The sequence below is a fragment of the Aegilops tauschii genome, chromosome 4, assembly GCF_002575655.3.
Source record: "Aegilops tauschii subsp. strangulata cultivar AL8/78 chromosome 4, Aet v6.0, whole genome shotgun sequence".
Classification (NCBI taxonomy): Eukaryota; Viridiplantae; Streptophyta; class Magnoliopsida; order Poales; family Poaceae; genus Aegilops; species Aegilops tauschii.
In genome coordinates, this window is record NC_053038.3 from 386,467,222 (window position 1) to 386,486,676 (window position 19,455).

Below are 19,455 nucleotides of genomic sequence, written 5' to 3' on the forward strand. Positions count from 1 at the left end.
ATTTTAAGAGCCCCCAAGTGACTTGGGAAAACGAATTTTATGTACCGAAGTACTTATATCATATCTGTGTTCACCCGAACTTTAAACGCGTCTTAACCGACCGTCGGCTTCTCCCTCTTCGGTCAAGGGCCGAAAAGTGTTATGTACTCCACCTGTCGAGAATATCGACGGTGTTTTCGATACCCAGGCAATCAGGCCATAAGGCTATAACAGACAAAGCGCGCTCAGGGAACCTATGCTATATTACTGACAAAGTGTAAGAAGCATCTTCGAAGAAAATAGTACCCCCACCGATACCTTTCTTCGGTGCTCATTGTTACTATGAGACTTGTGCAATAGATTTTTTGTACTCATGAGTTTCATTGTGTGCTGGCCATAATTGAAAACAATAAGAGCGCTAGCTTTCGGCTTCACCCAGTCTGAGGTCCGGCTCGGATGACCCGATCGTGACAATCGCAGAGGTGCTCCCTTTACTCCCTAGCCGAACAATCGGGAACGTAGGGGTAAACACAGGAGCGAGGCAACCCAGCTTGCGGAACACTTAAGTCAACATGGTGCATATTGTGGTGTAATACATGAACAAGGAACGAAGCCGTACAAGTATAATCATATGCAAGAGGAAAATCTTCATAAAAGAAGCCCCCAAGTAAACGGGGTATTTGAATTTGTGTGTCACAAACAAAGTTTCGACAAGGAAGTTTTTCAGAAGCCACTTTTTCCCAAAAAGGTAAAATGCTTGGTCGAATCGAACAAAATTTAAAACTGGGAGTTTTTGAGCGTCAAAGCGACTTAGCTGGTTAATGTGTTCGGCACTGATGACGTGGTCCGAGCTTGGTGCGGGACAAGGTCTCAGCCCCCAAGCCCGATGTGGCCGAGCAAAGAACTCGGCACTCCGAAGAGGTGAAGCCCTCAGTCTAGCCGAGGTGATGGAGCGACGATGGGGGGTTGCCAACACAGGGCAGCGCTCCAAGGCGACGACACAATTCGGTCGATGGTGGTGGGCGACGAGGACACCACACCGAGGGGATAGTGCAGCCCGATCTAAGTCAATTTCCTGCACAGGTAAAATAGTGCAAACCTAAAAATAATAATGAGAAAAAAGGTGCATAATTAATTTATGCGATTTTTTTGGTAAATATGGCCTGACCGCTGAGGCTAGCTCGATGGCGCGTTGGCGTCGTGGCACGGCGATGTCGGCGAAGGTCGGCCTACCCAGGTGACAGGGAGAGGCTGGCCGGACTGATGCCCGGTACAAACGATAGCAGAACTCCTCTGGCAAAATGATGCAGTACAGGCCAACAAAAAATATTCTGTGTATAATAATGCTATACTAATAATTTGTAAAAATACGACCTGAACGCCAGCAGCGACGACTGTAGCAGACCGAAGCAAACAGACGAACTGATCCGTGCCGAACATGCTGCAAAGCCAATCCTCGATATGCGTAGTAGCACTTTTATTCTGCGTATTTGTCAGAAAAAGTAGAAGACCAGCGGTCGACTACATAGATATTGAATTAAAAAGGAAAAGGAATAAATCTCCCTGTGGGTTGCCGCATAGCTAAATTTATGTTTAGCTACGAGCGCTGCTTCGCGCGGACTGTACGCAGACGTGTTCGTCCTCCTCGGCTGTGCAAAGCAAACAACATTGGCCCAAGCAATAATTCGCTCCTCGAGGAAAAATATTATACATTGAACCTGGCACTCGTACGAGGAAGCCGACCGCTAACAATAACAGGGATGTAGCCATTAGTCATCACATTAAAATCAATATGGACCAGGAGATCTAACATCTCACGTGAGGGCTAGCAAGTAGTAGTAGTATAGTACTACTCCTCACGCTAGGGTCGAGTCAATCCAGTACGTCAACACGCACAGGACAAAACACTAGCTAAAAGATTGTCATTAAACAATAAGTATAAAAAGGAAGGATGGAACCTCCCTCTGTATTGCTGCCGATCTTCCTGTCGGCCAGCCCGTCTGTACCACTCCGCGTGGGCAGGTCCTCGGCGGCCACAAATCTTCCAACCATGTGCTGCCGTTTTCGTATAGGTTGCACCACCGCCGCTGCCCAGAATTTCTTATTCTCGATCTGGCCGCAGACAAAAATTGCACAGACGTGATAGCAACAATTTTGCAAAGGAGATAATTTGTACGGTACAAATCTAACTGAAAAAATATCACCTGATCATCCATCGATCCGCGGCGATCACCCAGCAGGCTCTCAATGAAAGCACCAATATCGGTTAGCTAGGCGTCTTGGAGCGATGGTAACATGGACACGGGGTTTTACCCAGCTTCGGGCTCTCTTGATGAGATAATACCCTACATGCTGCTTTTGATTGTTTTCATATGGGTGTAGTACAGAGTACATGTATCTACCACGAGATTGTAGTAATGAATATGAGATCCTCTATTGACTAGCCTGGCCTCGGTTTATATAAGACACCAGGGACCTAGGGTTTAGGAGAGTCCTTGTCTTGGGCGCCAAGTCTTGTGGAGTCTTCCTTGTATGCGGCAGGAGTGGTCCGAACTTGCCCATGAGTATGCGGCCACGGGGTCCTCGGCACAATCTAACTGATCGGGAGATGACATGGTGAGTACCCCCTAGTCCAGGACACCGCCAGGCTTCTACATCAACACCATAGCCTCTCCGATGATGTGTGAGTAGTTTACCTCAGACCTTCGGGTCCATAGTTATTAGCTAGATGGCTTCTTCTCTCTTTTTGGATCTCAATACAAAGTTCTCCACGATTCTCATGGAGATCTATTCGATGTAATCTTCTTTTGCGGTGTGTTTGTTGAGACCGATGAATTGTGGGTTTATGATCAAGTTTACCTATGAACAATATTTGAATCTCCTCTGAATTCTTTTATGTATGATTGGTTATCTTTGCAAGTCTCTTCGAATTATTAGTTTGGTTTGGCCTACTAGATTGATCTTTCTTGCAATGGGAGAAGTGCTTAGCTTTGGGTTCAATCTTGCGGTGTCCTTTCCCAGTGATAGCAGGGGCAGCAAGGCACGTATTGTATTGTCGCCATCGAGGATAACAAGATGGGGTTTATATCATATTGCATGAGTTTATCCCTCTACATCATGTCATCTTACTTAAAGCGTTACTCTATTCTTTTGAACTTAATACTCTAGATGCATGCTGGATAGCGGTCGATGTGTGGAGTAATAGTAGTAGATGCAGGCAGGAGTCGGTCTACTTGTCACGGACGTGATGCCTATATACATGATCATACCTAGATATTCTCATAACTATGCTCAATTCTATCAATTGCTCAACAGTAATTTGTTCACCCACCGTAATACTTATGCTCTTGAGAGAAGCCACTAGTGAAACCTATGGCCCCAGGGTCTATTTTCCATCATATTAATCTTCCAACACTTAGCTATTTTTATTGCCTTTTATTTTACTTTGCATTTTTATTATAAAAATACCAAAAATATTATCTTATCATATCTATCAGATCTCACTTTCGTAAGTGACCGTGAAGGGATTGACAACCCCTTTATTGCGTTGGTTGCGAGGTTTGTATTTGTTTGTGTAGGTGCGAGGGACTTGGGCGTGGCCTCCTACTGGATTGATACCTTGGTTCTCAAAAACTGAGGGAAATACTTACGCTACTTTACTGCATCACCCTTTCCTCTTCAAGGGAAAACCAACGCAGTGCTCAAGAGGTAGCAAGAAGGATTTCTGGCGCCGTTGCCGGGGAGTCTACGCAAAAGTCAACATACCAAGTACCCATCACAAACTCTTATCTCCCGCATTACATTATTTGCCATTTGCCTCTCGTTTTCCTCTCCCCCACTTCACCCTTGACGTTTTATTCGCCCTCTCTCCATTCGCCTCTTTTTCGCTCGCTTCTTTTTTGCTCGTGTGTTGGATTGCTTGCTTGTCACGATGGCTCAAGATAATACTAAATTGTGTGACTTTACCAATACCAGCAACAATGATTTTCTTAGCACTCCAATTGCTCCTCTTACCGATACTGAATCTTGTGAATTAATGATGCTTTGTTGAATCTTGTCATGAAAAATCAATTCGTCGGCCTTCCTAGTGAAGATGCCGCTACCCATCTAAATAGCTTCGTTGATTTGTGTGATATGCAAAAGAAGAAAGATGTGGACAATGATATTGTTAAATTGAAGCTATTTCCTTTTTCGCTTAGAGATCGTGCTAAAGCTTGGTTTTCGTCTTTGCCTAAAAATAGTATTGATTCTTGGAATAAGTGCAAAGATGCTTTTATCTCTAATTATTTTCCTCCCGCTAAGATTATTTCTCTTAGAAACGATATTATGAATTTTAAGCAACTTGATCATGAACATGTTGCACAAGCTTGGGAGAGGATGAAATTAATGATACATAATTTCCCTACACATGGTTTAAATCTTTGGATGATTATACAAAAAAATTATGCCGGATTGAATTTTGCTTCTAGAAATATTTTAGATTCGGCCGCGGGAGGTACTTTTATGGAAATCACTTTAGGAGAAGCTACTAAACTCCTAGATAATATTATGGTTAATTATTCCTATGGCACACTGAAAGATCTACTAATAAAAAGGTGCATGCGATAGAAGAAATTAATGTTTTGAGTGGAAAGATGGATGAAGTTATGAAATTATTTGCTACTAAAATTGTTTCTTCTCATCCTAATAATATGCCTTTGTCTACTTTGATTGAGAATAATAATGAATCTATGGATGTGAATTTTGTTGGTAGGAATAATTTTGGTAACAATGCGTATAGAGGAAACTTTAATCCTAGGCCGTATCCTAGTAATTCCTCTAATAATTATGGTAATTCCTACAACAATGCTTACGGAAATTTTAATAAGATGCCCTCTGAATTTGAGACTAGTGTTAAGGAGTTTATGAATTCACAAAATAATTTCAATGCCTTGCTTGAAGAAAAATTGCTTAAAGTTGATGAATTGGCTAGGAACATTAATAGAATTTCTCTCGATGTTGATTCTTTGAAACTTAGATCTATTCCACCTAAGCATGATATCAATGAGTCTGTCAAAGCCATGAGAATTTCCATTGATGAGTGCAAAGAAAGAACCGCTAGGATGCGTGCTAAGAAAGATTGCTTTGTAAAAGCGTGTTCTTCTAGTTTCTGTGAAAATAAAGACGAAGATCTAAAAGTTATTGATGTGTACCCTATTAAATCTTTGTTTTCCAATATGAATCTTGATAATGATGGGACTGAATATGATCCATCTTTACCTAGAAGGCGTTCCAAAAATTCGGAGTTGTTAGATCTTGATGCTAAAATTGGTAAAAGTGAGATTGAAGAGATCAAAACTCTAGATATTAATAAACCCACCATTTTGGATTTCAAGGAATTTAATTATGATAATTGCTCTTTGATAGATTGTATTTCCTTGTTGCAATCCGTGCTAAATTCTCCACATGCTCATAGTCAACATAAAGCTTTTACTAAACATATCGTTGATGCTTTGATGCAATCTTATGAAGAAAAACTTGAGTTGGAAGTTTCTATCCCTATAAAACTTTATGATGAGTGGGAACCTACTATTAAAATTAAAATTAAAGATCATGAATGCTATGCTTTGTGTGATTTGGGTGCTAGTGTTTCCACGATTCCAAAAACTTTGTGTGATTTGCTAGGTTTCCGTGAATTTGATGATTGTTCTTTGAACTTGCACTTTGCGTATTCCACCATTAAGAAACCTATGAGAAGAATTAATGATGTTCTTATTGTTGCAAATAGGAACTATGTGCCCGTAGATTTTATTGTTCTTGACATAGATTGCAATCCTTCATGTCCTATTATTCTTGGTAGACCTTTCCTTAGAACGATTTGTGCAATTATTGATATGAAGGAAGGAAATATTAGATTCCAATTTCCGTTAAAGAAAGGCATGGAACACTTCCCTAGAAAGAAAATAAAATTACCTTATTAATCTATTATGAGAGCCACTTATGGATTGCCTACCAAAGATGGCAATACCTAGATCTATCCGTGTTTTTGTGCCTAGCTAGGGGCGTTAAACGATAGTGCTTGTTGGAGGCAACCCAATTTTATTTTTAGTTTTTTTGCTTTTTTCTTATGTTTAGGAATAAATATTCGATCTAGCCTCTCGTTAGATTTGTTTTTATGTTTTAAATAGAGTTTGTGCCAAGTTAAACCTATAGGATCTTCTTGGATGATAGTTATTTGATCTTGCTGAAAATTCCAGAAACTTTCTGTTCATGAAAACAATTGTTAAAAACCACCAAAACGTGATAAAATATTGATTCTAATTGCTGCTGATCAATAAACAAATTGTCAAGGTCGTCCTAGTTTGGCTGAATTTTTTGAGTTCCAAAAGTTTGCGTTAGTTACAGATTACTACATACTGTTCTGTTTTTGACAGATTCTGTTTTTCGTGTGTTGTTTGCTTATTTTGATGAATCTGTGGCTAGTAAAATAGTTTATAAACCATAGAGAAGTTGGAATACAGTAGGTTTAACTCCAATATAAATAAACAATGAGTTCATTACAGTACCTTGAAGTGGTGTTTTGTTTTCTTTCGCTAACGGAGCTCACGAGATTTTCTGTTAAGTTTTGTGTTATGAAGTTTTCAAGTTTTGGGTAAAAGATTTGATGGATTATGGAACAAGGAGTGGCAAGAGCCTAAGATTGGGGATGCCCATGGCACCCCAAGACAATCTAAGGACACCAAAAAGCCAAAGCTTGGGGATGCCCCAGAAGGCATCCCCTCTTTCGTCTACTTCCATCGGTAACTTTACTTGGAGCTATATTTTTATTCACCACATGATATGTGTTTTGCTTGGAGCGTCTTGTATGATTTGAGTCTTTGCTTTTTAGTTTACCACAATCATCTTTGCTGTACACACCTTTTGACAGAGACACACATGATTCGGAATTTATTAGAATACTCTATGTGCTTCGCTTATATCTTTTGAGCTATATAGTTTTTGCTCTAGTGCTTCACTTATATCTTTTAGAGCACGGCGGTGGTTTTGTTTTATAGAAACTATTATTATCTCATGCTTCACTTATATTATTTTGAGAGTCTTAAACAACATGGTAATTTGCTTAAATTGGGAAATTAATCCAAATATGCTAGGTATTCAAGACTAGTAAAAACTTTCTTATGAGTGTGCTGGATACTAAGAGAAGTTTGATGCTTGATGATTGTTTTGAGATATGGAGGTAGTGATATTAAAGTTGTGCTACTTGAGTAGTTGTGCAATTGAGAAATACTTGTGTTGAAGTTTGCAAGTCCCGTAGCATGCATGTATGGTAAACGTTATGTAACAAATTTGAAACATGAGGTGTTCTTTGATTGTCTTCCTTATGAGTGGCGGTCGGGGACGAGCAATGGTCTTTTCCTACCAATCTATCCCCCTAGGAGCATGCGCATAGTGCTTGGTTTTTGATGACTTGTAGATTTTTGCAATAAGTATGTGAGTTCTTTATGACTAATGTTGAGTCCATGGATTATACACACTCTTACCCTTCCATCATTGCTAGCCTCTTTGGTACCGTGCATTGCCCTTGCTCACATTGAGAGTTGGTGCAAACTTCATCGGTGCATCCAAACCCCGTGATATGATACACTCTGTCACACATAAACCTCCTTATATCTTCCTCAAAACAGCCACCATACCTACCTATTATGGCATTCCCATAGCCATTCCGAGATATATTGCCATGCAACTTTCCACCGTTCCGTTTATCATGACACGTTCATCATTGTCATATTGCTTTGCATGATCATGTAGTTGACATCGTATTTGTGGCAAAGCCACCGTTCATCATTTTTCATACATGTCACTCTTGATTCATTGCCTATCCCATTATACCGCCGGAGGCATTCATATAGAGTCATACCTTGTTCTAGTATCGAGTTGTAAATAAATAGAAGTGTGATGATCATCATTCATAGAGCACTGTCCCAATTAAAAAAAGAGAAAAAAAAAGAGAAAGGCAAAAAAAGGCCCAAAAAAAAGAAAAGAAAAAGGGACAATGCTACTATCCTTTTTTCCACACTTGTGCTTCAAAGTAGCACCATGATTTTCATGATAGAGAGTCTCTTGTTTTGTCACTTTCATATACTAGTGGGAATTTTTCATTATAGTACTTGGCTTGTATATTCCAACAATGGGCTTCCTCAAATGCCCTAGGTCTTCGTGAGCAAGCAAGTTGGATGCACACCCACTTAGTTTCTTTTGTTGAGCTTTCATGCATTTATAGCTCTAGTGCATCCGTTGCATGGCAATCCCTACTCCTTGCATTAACATCAATCAATGGGCATCTCCATAGCCCGTTGATTAGCCGCGTTGATGTGAGACTTTCTCCTTTTTTGTCTTCTCCACATAAACCCCATCATTATATTCTATTCCACCCATAGTGCTATATCCATGGCTCACGCTCATGTATTGCTTGAAGGTTGAAAAAGTTTGACATTACTAAAGTATGATACAATAGCTTGGCTTGTCATCGGGGTTGTGCATGATGAGAGCATTCTTGTGTGACGAAAATGGAGCATGACTAAACTATATGATTTTGTAGGGATGAACTTTCTTTGGCCATGTTATTTTGAGAAGACATAATTGCTTAGTTAGTATGCTTGAAGTATTATTGCTTTTATGTCAATATTAAACTTTTATCTTGAATCTTTCGGATCTGAATATTCGTATCACAATTAAGAGGGCTACATTAATTTTTTTTGCCAAGTAGCATTCCGCATCAAAAATTCTGTTTTTATCATTTACGTACTCGAGGACGAGCAGGAATTAAGCTTGGGGATGCTTGATACATCTCCAACGTATCTATAATTTTTTATTGCTTCATGCTATATTATATTTTGTTTTGGATGATTAATGGGCTTTGTTATACACTTTTATATTATTTTTGGGACTAACCTATTAACCGGAGGCCCGGCCCGAATTGCTGTTTTTTTGCCTATTTCAGAGTTTCGCAGAAAAAGAATATCAAAAGGAGTCCAAACGGAATGAAACCTTCGGGAACGTGATTTTCGGAACAAACGTGATCCAGAGGACTTGGAGTCCACGTGAAGACATCAATCAGGAGAGCACGAGGCAGGGGGGCGCGCCTACCCCCTGGGCGCGCCCTCCACCCTCGTGGGGCCCATGTTGCTCCACCGACGTACTTCTTCCTCCTATATATACCTACGTACCCCCAAACCAACAGAAGCATCTACGAAAACCTAATTCCACCGCCGCAACCTTCTGTACCATGAGATCCCATCTTGGGGCCTTTTCCGGCGTCCTGCCGGAGGGGGCATTGATCACGGAGGGCTTCTACATCAACAACATAGCCTCTCCGATGATGTGTGAGTAGTTTACCTCAGATCTTCGGGTCCATAGTTATTAGCTAGATGGCTTCTTCTCTCTTTTTGGATCTCAATACAAAGTTCTCCACGATTCTCGTGGAGATCTATTCGATGTAATCTCGTTTTGCGGTGTGTTTGTTGAGACCGATGAATTGTGGGTTTATGATCAAGTTTATCTATGAACAATATTTGAATCTCCTCTGAATTCTTTTCTGTATGATTGGTTATCTTTGCAAGTCTCTTCAAATTATCAGTTTGGTTTGGCCTACTAGATTGATCTTTCTTGCAATGGGAGAAGTGCTTAGCTTTGGGTTCAATCTTGCGGTGTCCTTTCCCAGTGACAGCAGGGGCAGCAACGCACGTATTGTATTGTTGCCATCGAGGATAACAAGATGGGGTTTATATCATATCGCATGAGTTTATCCCTCTACATCATGTCATCTTACTTAAAGCGTTACTCTGTTCTGTTGAACTTAATACTCTAGATGCATGCTGGATAGCGGTCGATGTGTGGAGTAATAGTAGTAGATGTAGGCAGGAGTCGGTCTACTTGTCACGGACGTGATGCCTATATACATGATCATACCTAGATATTCTCATAACTATGCTCAATTCTATCAATTTCTCAACAATAATTTGTTCACTCACCGTAATACTTATGCTCTTGAGAGAAGCCACTAGTGAAACCTATGGCCCCCGGGTCTATTTTCCATCATATTAATCTTCCAACACTTAGCAATTTTTATTGCCTTATATTTTACTTTGCTTCTTTATTATAAAAATACCAAAAATATTATCTTATCATATCTATCAGATCTCACTTTCGGAAGTGACCATGAAGGGATTGACAACCCCTTTCTTGCGTTGGTTGCGAGGTTTATATTTGTTTGTGTAGGTGCGAGGGACTTGGGCGTGGCCTCCTACTGGATTGATACCTTGGTTCTCAAAAACTGAGGCAAATACTTACGCTACTTTACTGCATCACCCTTTCCTCTTCAAGGGAAAACCAACGCAGTGCTCAAGAGGTAGCAAGAAGGATTTCTAGCGCCGTTGCCGGGGAGGCCTACACCAAGTCAAGTCAAGATTTGACTCCCGACAACGAGCCATTTATGGCGCCGTTGCCGGGGAGTCTACGCAAAAGTCAAGACATACCAAGTACCCATCATAAACTCTTATCCCTCGCATTATGCTACCTCTTGAGCACTGCGTTGGTTTTCCCTCGAAGAGGAAAGGGTGATGCAGCAATGTAGCGTAAGTATTTCCCTCAGTTTTTGACAACCAAGGTATCAATCCAGTAGGAGGCCACGCACAAGACCCTCGCACCTACACAAACAAATAAATCGTCGCAAACAACGCGATAAGGGGTTGTCAATCCCTTCACGGTCACTTACGAGAGTGAGATCTGATAGATATGATAAGATAATATTTTTGGTATTTTTATGATAAAGATGCAAAGTAAAGAAAACAAAATAAAAACGGCGCCAAAAATAGCTTGTTGTCGGGAGATTAATATGATGGAAAATAGACCCGGGGGCCATAGGTTTCACTAGTGGCTTCTCTCAAGAGCATAAGTATTACGGTGGGTGAACAAATTACAGTAGAGGAATTGACAGAATTGAGCATAGTTATGAGAATATCTAGGTATGATCATGTATATAGGCATCACGTCCGAGACAAGTAGACCGACTCCTGCCTGCATCTACTACTATTACTCCACACATCGACCGCTATCCAGCATGCATCTAGAGTATTAAGTTCATAAGAACATGGTAACGCTTTAAGCAAGATGACATGATGTAGAGGGATAAACTCATGCAATATGATATAAACCCCATCTTGTTATCCTCGATGGCAACAATACAATACGTGCCTTGCTGCCCCTACTGTCACTGGGAAAGGACACCACAAGATTGAACCCAAAGCTAAGAACTTCTCCCATTGCAAGAAAGATCAATCTAGTAGGCCAAACCAAACTGATAATTCGAAGAGACTTGCAAAGATAACCAATCATACATAAAAGAATTCAGAGAAGATTCAAATATTGTTCATAGATAAACTTGATCTTAAACCCACAATCCATCGGTCTCGACAAACACACCGCAAAAGAAGATTACATCGAATAGATCTCCACGAGAGAGGGGGAGAACATTGTATTGAGATCCAAAAAGAGAGAAGATGCCATCTAGCTAATAACTATGGACCCGAAGGTCTGAGGTAAACTACTCACACATCATCGGAGAGGCTATGGTGTTGATGTAGAAGCCCTCCGTGAACGATGCCCCCTCCGGCGGAGCTCCGGAACAGGCCCCAAGATGGGATCTCACGGGTACAGAAGGTTGCGGCGGTGGAATTAGGTTTTTGCCTCCGTATATGGTAGTTTGGGGGTACGTAGGTATATATAGGAGGAGGAAGTACGTCGGTGGAGCAACGTGGGGCCCACGAGGGTGGAGGGCGCACCTGGGGGGATAGGCGCGCCCCCCTACCTCGTGCCCTCCTGGTTGATGTCTTGACGTAGGGTCCAAGTCCTCTGGATCACGTTCGTTCCGAAAATCACGTTCCCGAAGGTTTCATTCCGTTTGGACTCCGTTTGATATTCTTTTTCTGCGAAACTCTGAAATAGGCAAAAAACAGCAATTCTGGGCTGGGTCTCCGGTTAATAGGTTAGTCCCAATAATAATATAAAAGTGTATAATAAAGCCCAATAATGTCCAAAACAGAATATAATATAGCATGGAACAATCAAAAATTATAGATACGTTGGAGACGTATCAAGCATCCCCAAGCTTAATTCCTGCTCGTCCTCGAGTAGGTAAATGGTAAAAACAGAATTTTTGATGTGGAATGCTACTTGGCATAATTTCAATGTAATTCTTCTTAATTGTGGTATGAATATTCAGATCCGAAAGATTCAAGATAAAAGTTCAATATTGACATAAAAATAATAATACTTCAAGCATACTAACTAAGCAATTATGTCCTCTCAAAATAACATGGCCAAAGAAAGTTCATCCCTACAAAATCATATAGTTTAGTCATGCTCCATTTTCGTCACACAAGAATGCTCTCGTCATGCACAACCCCGATGACAAGCCAAGCAATTGTTTCATACTTTAGTAATCTCAAACTTTTTCCACCTTCACGCAATACATGAGCGTGAGCCATGGATATAGAACTACGGGTGGAATAGAATTTAATGAATGGGGTTATGTGGAGAAGACAAAAAGGGAGAAAGTCTCACATCAACGAGGCTAATCAATGAGCTATGGAGATGCCCATCGATTGATGTTAATGCAAGGAGTAGGGATTGCCATGCAACGGATGCACTAGAGCTATAAATATATGAAAGCTCAACAAAAGAAACTAAGTGGGTGTGCATCCAACTTGCTTGCTCACGAAGACCTAGGGCACTTGAGGAAGCCCATTGTTGGAATATACAAGCCAAGTTCTATAATGAAAAATTCCCACTAGTATATGAAAGTGACAAAACAAGAGACTCTCTATCATGAAGATTATGGTGCTACTTTGAAGCACAAGTGTGGTAAAAGGATAGTAACATTGTCCCTTCTCTCTTTTTCTCTTATTTTTTTGGCCTTTCTATCTTTTTTTATTTTTTATTCCTCACTTGGGACAATGCTCTAGAAAATGATGATCATCACACTTCTATTTATTTACAACTCAATGATTACAACTCGATACTAGAACAAAGTACGACTCTATATGAATGCCTCCAGCGGTGTACCAGGATATGCAATGAACCAAGAGTGACATGTATGAAAGAATTATGAATGGTGGCTTTGCCACAAATATTATGTCAACTACATGATCATGCAAAGCAATATGACAATAATGAACGTGTCATGATAAACGGAATGGTGGAAAGTTGCATGGCAATATATCTCGGAATGGCTATGGAAATGCCATAATAGGTAGGTATGGTGGCTGTTTTGAGGAAGATATAAGGAGGTTTATGTGTGAAAGAGTGTATCATATCACGGGGTTTGGATGCACCGGCGAAGTTTGCACCAACTCTCAATGTGAGAAAGGGCAATGCACGGTACCGAAGAGGCTAGCAATGATGGAAAGGTGAGAGTGCGTATAATCCATGGACTCAACATTAGTCATAAAGAACTCACATACTTATTGCAAAAATCTACAAGTCATCAAAAACCAAGCACTACGCGCATGCTCCTAGGGGGATAGATTGGTAGGAAAAGACCATCGCTCGTCCCTGACCGCCACTCATAAGGAGGACAATCAAAGAACACCTCATGTTTCAAATTTGTTACATAACGTTTTACCATACGTTCATGCTACGGGTCTTGCAAACTTCAACACAAGCATTTCTCAAATTCACAACTACTCAACTAGCACAACTTTGATATCACTACCTCCATGTCTCAAAACAATCATCAAGCATCAAACTTCTCTTAGTATTCAACACACTCATAAGAAAGTTTTTACTAGTCTTGAATACCTAGCATATTAGTATTATTTAAGCAAATTACCATGCTGTTTAAGACTCTCAAAATAATCTAAGTGAAGCATGAGAGAATAATAGTTTCTATAAAACAAAACCACCACCGTGCTCTAAAAGATATAAGTGAAGTACTAGAGCAAAAACTATATAACTCAAAAGATATAAGTGAAGCACATAGAGTATTCTAATAATTTCCGAATCATGTGTGTCTCTCTCAAAAGGTGTGTACAGCAAAGATGATTGTGGTAAACTAAAAAGCAAAGACTCAAATCATACAAGACGCTCCAAGCAAAACACATATCATGTGGTGAATAAAAATATAGCTCCAAGTAAAGTTACCGATGGAAGTGGACGAAAGAGGGGATGCCTTCCGGGGCATCCCCAAGCTTTGGCTTTTAGGTGTCCTTAGATTATCTTGGGGTTCCATGGGAATCCCCAAGCTTAGGCTCTTTCCACTCCTTGTTCCATAATCCATCAAATCTTTTACCCAAAACTTGAAAACTTCACAACACAAAACTTAACAGAAAATCTCGTGAGCTCCGTTAGCGAAAGAAAACAAAACACCACTTAAAGTTACTGTAATTAACCCATTCTTTATTTATATTGGTGTTAAACCTACTGTATTACAACTTCTCTATGGTTTATAAACTCTTTTACTAGCCATAGATTCGTTAAAATAAGCAAACAACACACGAAAAACAGAATCTGGCAAAAACAGAACAGTCTGTAGTAATCTGTAACTAACGCAAACTTCTGGAACTCCAAAAATTCAGCCAAAATAGGACGACCTAGACAATTTGTTTATTGACCATCAGCAGTTGGAATCAATATTTTATCACGCTCGGGTGTTTTTTAACAATTATTTTCGTGAACAGAAAGTTTCTGGAATTTTCAGCAAGATCAAATAACTATCATCCAAGAAGATCCTATAGGTTAAACTTGGCACAAACACTAATTAAAACATAAAAAGACATCTAACAAGAGGCTAGATCAAATATTTATTCCTAAACAGAATCAAAAAGTAAAAAACAAAAAATAAAATTGGGTTGCCTCCCAACAAGCGCTATCGTTTAACGCCCCTAGCTAGGCATAATAGCAAGGATAGATCTAGGTATTGTCATCTTTGGTAGGCAATCCATAAGTGGCTCTCATAATAGATTCATAAGGTAATTTTATTTTCTTTCTAGGGAAGTGTTCCATGCCTTTCCTTAACGGAAATTGGAATCTAATATTCCCTTCCTTCATATCAATAATTGCACCAATCGTTCTAAGGAAAGGTCTACCAAGAATAATAGGACATGAAGGATTGCAATCTATATCAAGAACAATAAAATCTACGGGCACATAATTCCTATTTGCAACAATAAGAACTTCATTAATTCTTCCCATAGGTTTCTTAATAGTGGAATCCGCAAGGTGCAAGTTTAGAGAGCAATCATCAAATTCACGGAAACCTAGTAAATCGCATAAAGTTTTTGGAATCGTGGAAACACTAGCACCCAAATCACACAAAGCATAGCATTCATGATCTTTAATTTTAATTTTAATAGTAGGTTCCCATTCATCATAAAGTTTTCTAGGGATAGAAACTTCCAACTCAAGTTTTTCTTCATAAGATTGCATCAAAGCATCAACGATATGTTTGGTAAAGGCTTTACTTTGACTATAAGCATGAGGAGAATTTAGCATGGATTGCAACAAGGAAATTCAATCTATTAAAGAACAATTATCATAATTAAATTCCTTGAAATGCAAAATAGTGGGTTCATTAATATCTAGAATTTTGACCTCTTCATTCCCACTTTTATAAATTTTAGCATCAAGATCTAAAAACTCTGATTTTTGTAACGCCTTCTAGGTAAAGGTGGATCATATTCAGTCCCATCATTATCAAGATTCATATTGCAAAACAAAGATTTAATAGGGGACACATCAATAACTTTTAGATCTTCATCTTTATTTTCATAGAACTTCTCCGGTTTAGCGGCCATCCTATTAACTAAGGTGGCCTGCTTATCCGAAATTTCAGCTATCAATTTCTCAAGGTGAGCAATCTGAGATTTCAGACCATTAAATTCTTTAATCATATCATCGAGCTCTTTATTCATATAACTCATAAAGCTTTTTTGTTCCTTAAGCTCATTTCTAAAGAAATTATTATGCTCAAATTGTAAAACCATAAAACTCCTGACGTTGCTTTCGATCTCTTCCAACCTTTTAAGCTGAAGATCTCCAAATCTAGGTAGAGCCATCGTGACAAGCAAGCAATCCAACACGCGAGCAAACAAGAAGCAAACAAAAAAGAGGCGAACGAAAAAGAGAGGGCGAATAAAACGGCAAGGGTGAAGTGGGGGAGAGGAAAACGAGAGGCAAATGGGAAATAATGTAATGCGGGAGACAAGGGTTTGTGATGGGTACTTGGTATGTTGACTTTTGCGTAGACTCCCCGGCAACGGCGCCAGAAATCCTTCTTGCTACCTCTTGAGCATTGCGTTGGTTTTCCCTTGAAGAGGAAAGGGTGATGCAGCAAAGTAGCGTAAGTATTTCCCTCAGTTTTTGAGAACCAAGGTATCAATCCAGTAGGAGGCCACGCACAAGTCCCTCGCACCTACACAAACAAATAAATCCTCGCAACCAACGCGATAAGGGGTTGTCAATCCCTTCACGATCACTTACGAGAGTGTGATCTGATAGATATGATAAGATAATATTTTTGGTATTTTTATGATAAAGATGCAAAGTAAAGAAAACAAAATAAAAACGGCGCCAGAAATAGCTTGTTGTCGGGAGATTAATATGATGGAAAATAGACCCGGGGCCATAGGTTTCACTAGTGGCTTCTCTCAAGAGCATAAGTATTACGGTGGGTGAACAAATTATTGTAGAGCAATTGACAGAATTGAGCATAGTTATGAGAATATCTAGGTATGATCATGTATATAGGCATCACGTCTGAGACAAGTAGACCGACTCATGCCTGCATCTACTACTATTAATCCACACATCGACCGCTATCCAGCATGCATCTAGAGTATTAAGTTCATAAGAACAGAGTAACGCTTTAAGCAAGATGACATGTTGTAGAGGGATAAACTCATGCAATATGATATAAACCCCATCTTGTTATCCTCGATGGCAACAATACAATACGTGCCTTGCTGCCCCTACTGTCACTGGGAAAGGACACCACAAGATTGAACCCAAAGCTAAGAACTTCTCCCATTGCAAGAAAGATCAATCTAGTAGGCCAAACCAAACTGATAATTCGAAGAGACTTGCAAAGATAACCAATCATACATAAAAGAATTCAGAGAAGATTCAAATATTGTTCATAGATAAACTTGATCTTAAACCCACAATCCATCGGTCTCGACAAAAACACCGCAAAAGAAGATTACATCGAATAGATCTCCACGAGAGAGGAGGAGAACATTGTATTTAGATCCAAAAAGAGAGAAGATGCCATCTAGCTAATAACTATGGACCCGAAGGTCTGAGGTAAACTACTCACACATCATCGGAGAGGCTATGGTGTTGATGTAGAAGCCCTCCGTGAACGATGCCCCCTCCGGCGGAGCTCCGGAACAGGCCCCAAGATGGGATCTCATGGGTACAGAAGGTTGCGGCGGTGGAATTAGGTTTTTGGCTCCGTATCTGGTAGTTTGGGGGTACGTAGGTATATATAGGAGGAAGAAGTACGTCGGTGGAGCAACGTGGGGCCCACGAGGGTGGAGGGCGCACCTAGGGGGATAGGCGCGCCCCCCTACCTCGTGCCCTCCTGGTTGATGTCTTGACGTAGGGTCCAAGTCCTCTGGATCACGTTCGTTCCGAAAATCACGTTCCCGAAGGTTTCATTCCGTTTGGACTCCGTTTGATATTCTTTTTCTGCGAAACTCTGAAATAGGCAAAAAACTGCAATTCTGGGCTGGGTCTCCGGTTAATAGGTTAGTCCCAAAAATAATATAAAAGTGTATAATAAAGCCCAGTAATGTCCAAAACAGAATATAATATAGCATGGAACAATCAAAAATTATAGATATGTTGGAGACGTATCACATTACATTATTTGCCATTTGCCTCTTGTTTTCCTCTCCCCCACTTCACCCTTGCCGTTTTATTTGCCCTCTTTTCTGCTCCCTTTTCTCCATGTGCCTTCTTTTCTCTTGCATCTTCGCTTGCTAAGAGTTTATGGATCCCCATCCACTTGCTAATCTTTTTAAAGGGTCCAATTATGATGAACCAATTGCTAGTGAGTTGAGTGCACTAGATTATCTTTATGGAGTTTTGCTTGAAATCCGTGAATCTGAAAATTGTGATGAAGTGCTTTATAAAGTGATTCACGATAGATATTTAAATAAAAAGCATTATTGCAATGACATTATTATAAATTCTAATTGTACTAATAATATGCAAAACCCTAAGCTTGGGGGTGCTAGTTTTGCTATGTCCACTACTTGGTGTAATGATCATGATTGGGGTGATTCTTCTTATGATCTTGAAAATTTATTTAAGCCCCATGGTGAATATGAGATTGATAATAGTGTTTGCAATAATATTGAAAGTGGGTTTGGAAGAGTGTCAACTTTAGATCCAACATATTTGGATATGTTCAATCTTATGAAATTTTGATAAAATTGGGTTTGGAGAGGTCATGACTTTAGCTAATGTTAACCCCACTATTTTGGAAGAGTGTCAACTTTGCATACATGTGGATCGTCTTAAGCATATGTTTTGTGATAGCTATATTGTTGAATTTGCTTATGATCCTACATGTAATTATTATGAGAGAGGAAAATATGGTTGTAGAAATTTTCATGTTACTAAATTACCTTTCGTTATGTTGAGATTGCTATTGTTTCTTTCCGCTTCCTTGCTTATGCTAGTTTTTGTTTGCCTTGATAATTTGTTCGCCTATAAGATGCCTATGCATAGGAAGTATGTTAGACTTAGATGTGTTTGTCATGTGTTTCATGATGCTCTCTTTGTGCTTCAATTCTTGTCTATCTTTTATGTGAGCATCATCGAAATCTCGATGCCTAGCTAAAAAGGCTTTAAAGAAAAGCGCCTGTTGGGAGGCAACCCAATTTTATTTTAGTTTTTTGCTTTTTGCTTCTGTTTAGGAATAAATATTTGATCTAGCCTATGGTTAGATTTGTTTTTATGTTTTAATTAGTGTTTGTGCCAAGTTAAACCTATAGGATCTTCTTGGATGATAGTTATTTGATCTTGCTGAAAATTCCAGAAGCTTTCTGTTCACGATTTTTTTATTAAAAATCACCAGAACGTGATAAAATATTTATTACAATTGCTTCTGATCAATAAACAAATTGTCTAGGTCTTCCTATTTTGGCTGAATTTTTGGAGTTCCAGAAGTTTGCGTTAGTAACAGCTTACTACAGACTGTTCTGTTTTTGACAGATTCTGTTTTTCGTGTGTTGTTTGCTTATTTTGATGAATCTATGGCTAGTAAAATAGTTTATAAACCATAGAGCAGTTGGAATACAGTAGTTTTAACACCAATATAAATAAAGAATGAGTTCATTACAGTACCTTGAAGTGGTGTTTTGTTTTCTTTCGCTAACGAAGCTCACGAGATTTTCTGCTAAGTTTTGTGTTGTGAAGTTTTCAAGTTTTGGG